Raw genomic sequence first — 2,953 nt, 5'->3', positions numbered from 1 at the left:
TGTGCAAAGCACGTCGGTAGAACCAGTCTCGCGTAAGCGTACCCGTAATGTCGGTCCGGGCCGCTTAATCCAACAATACCGCCGAACCAAAGTATGACATGCTGGTAAGCAGTATGACTTATATCGCCCACAACTCACTTGTGTTCTACTCGTGCATATAACATCAACGCATAAAACCTGGCTCGGATGCCACTGTTGGGGAACGTAGTAATTTCAAAAAAATTCCTACGCACACGCAAGATCATGGTGATGCATAGCAACGAGAGGGGAGAGTGTTGTCCACGTACCCTCGTAGACCGAAAGCGGAAGCGTTAGCACAACGCGGTTGATGTAGTCGTACGTCTTCATGATCCGACCGATCAAGTACCGAACGCACGACACCTCCGAGTTCAGCACACGTTCAACCCGATGACGTCCCTCGAACTCCGATCCAGCCGAGTGTTGAGGGAGAGTTTCGTCAGCACGACGGCGTGGTGACGATGATGATGTTCTACCGACGCAGGGCTTCGCCTAAGCACCGCTACAGTACTATCGACGTGGACTATGGTGGAGGGGGGCACCGCACACGGCTAAAAGATCAAACGATCAATAGTTGTGTCTAGGGGTGCCCCCCGCCCTGTACATAAAGGAGCAAGGGGGGAGGTGCGGCAGGCCAGGAGGAGGTGTGCCAGGAGGAGTCCTACTCCCACCGGGAGTAGGACTGCCTCCCTTCCTTGTTGGAATAGGAGAGGAGAGGGAAGGAGAGAGGGGGAATGGAAAGGAGGGGCGCCGCCCCTCCTTGTCCAATTCGGACTGGGGGGGGGGAGGGGCGGGCGGCTGCCCCTTGGCCGCCTATCCTCTTCCACCAATTGGGCCCATGAGGCCCAATAGCCTCCGGGGGGGTTCCGGTAACCCCCGGTACTCCGGTATATATCCGATAACCCCCGGAACCATTCCGGTGTCCGAATATAGTCATCCAATATATCAATCTTCATGTCTCGACCATTTCGAGACTCCTCGTCATGTCCGTGATCACATCCGGGACTCCGAACAACCTTCGGTACATCAAAACATATAAACTTATAATATAACTGTCATCGAAACGTTAAGCGTGCGGACCCTACGGGTTCGAGAAATATGTAGACATGACCGAGACACGTCTCCGGTCAATAACCAATTGCGGAACCTGGATGCTCATATTGGCTCCCACATATTCTACGAAGATCTTTATCGGTCAGACCGCATAACAACATACGTTGTTCCCTTTGTCATCGGTATGTTACTTGCCCGAGATTCGATCGTCGGTATCTCAGTACCTAGTTCAATCTCGTTACCGGCAAGTCTCTTTACTCGTTCCGTAATACATCATCCCACAACTAACTCATTAGTTTCAATGCTTGCAAGGCTTAAGTGATGTGCATTACCGAGAGGGCCCAGAGATATCTCTCCGACAATCGGAGTGAAAAATCCTAATCTCGAAATACACCAACCCAACAAGTACCTTCGGAGACACCTGTAGAGCACCTTTATAATCACCCAGTTACGTTGTGACGTTTGGTAGCACATAAAGTGTTCCTCCGGTAAACGGGAGTTGCATAATCTCATAGTCATAGGAACATGTATAAGTCATGAAGAAAGCAATAGCAACATACTAAACGATCGAGTGCTAAGCTAACGGAATGGGTCAAGTCAATCACATCATTCTCCTAATGATGTGATCCCATTAATCAAATGACAACTCATGTCTATGGCTAGGAAACATAACCATCTTTGATCAACGAGCTAGTCAAGTAGAGGCATACTAGTGACACTGTGTTTGTCTATGTATTCACAAAAGTATTATGTTTCCGGTTAATATAGCATGAATAATAAACATTTATCATGATATAAGGAAATAAATAATAACTTTATTATTGCCTCTAGGGCATATTTCCTTCAGAGTCTTCTAGTGAGTTGCTCCGGTTTGTGAGGGTTGTGTGTCGAACTTTCGTCAAACAGGACAATTTTTTACCACATCATCTTGATGGCATGACATTACATCAAGCAAAGTTTCATGTTTTTCTGATCATTTTTTAATTTTTTCGAATTAAAATGCCATGCCACTCCATGCATGTGTCCATGCCATGACACCAATATGTTTGAAAATTCCTTCTAGTTTACTGCACATGGAATTAACTTGCAAACAAGTACACAAATATGATTTTTCAAACCATTATGGTTAGCCGTTGCATGTAGATGTAGTTCAAATTTGAACTACGGTCATTAAATGGCTAGAAAATCAATTAAATGTCTTTGAAAGATCAAATGACCGCTAGATTTTTCCAAATTTTCACATGACAGTTGTAGTAGTGCACGTTAAACATAGAAAAAATTTGAAGGCCGTAAGAGGAAGCTATCTCCCGTTCGTCATCAAACATGCATTGTTCCCTCTCGGAACCACAAGCCTTCTAGTGAGTTGCTCCGGCTTGTGAGGGGTGTTTGTCCAAACTTTCGTCAAACATGCCAATTTTTTTACCACATCATCTTGATGGCATTACATTACATCAAGCAAGGTTTCATGTTTTTCTGATCATTTTTTAATTTTTTGGAATTAAAATGCCATGGCACTCATGCATGTGTCCATGCCGTGAGACCAATATGTTTGAAAATTCCTTCTAATTTACTGCACATAGAATTAACTGACAAACAAGTACACGAATATAATTTTTCAAACCGTTATGGTTAGCCGTTGCATGTAGATGCAGTTCAAATTTGAATTACGGTCATTAAATGGCTAGAAAATCACTTAAATGTCTTTAAAAGATCAAATGACTCCTAGAATTTTCCAAATTTTCACATGACAGTTGTAGTAGTGCACGTTAAACGTAGAAAAAAATTGAAGGCCGTAAGAGGAAGCTATCTCCCGTTCGTCATCAAACATGCATTGTTTCCTCTCGGAACCATGAGTCTTCTAGTGAGTTGCTCCAGTTTGTGA

Source organism: Aegilops tauschii, chromosome 2 (genome assembly GCF_002575655.3).
Source record: "Aegilops tauschii subsp. strangulata cultivar AL8/78 chromosome 2, Aet v6.0, whole genome shotgun sequence".
NCBI lineage: Eukaryota > Viridiplantae > Streptophyta > Magnoliopsida > Poales > Poaceae > Aegilops > Aegilops tauschii.
The sequence above is the reverse complement of the archived record's forward strand: the minus strand, read 5'-3'. Positions refer to the sequence as shown.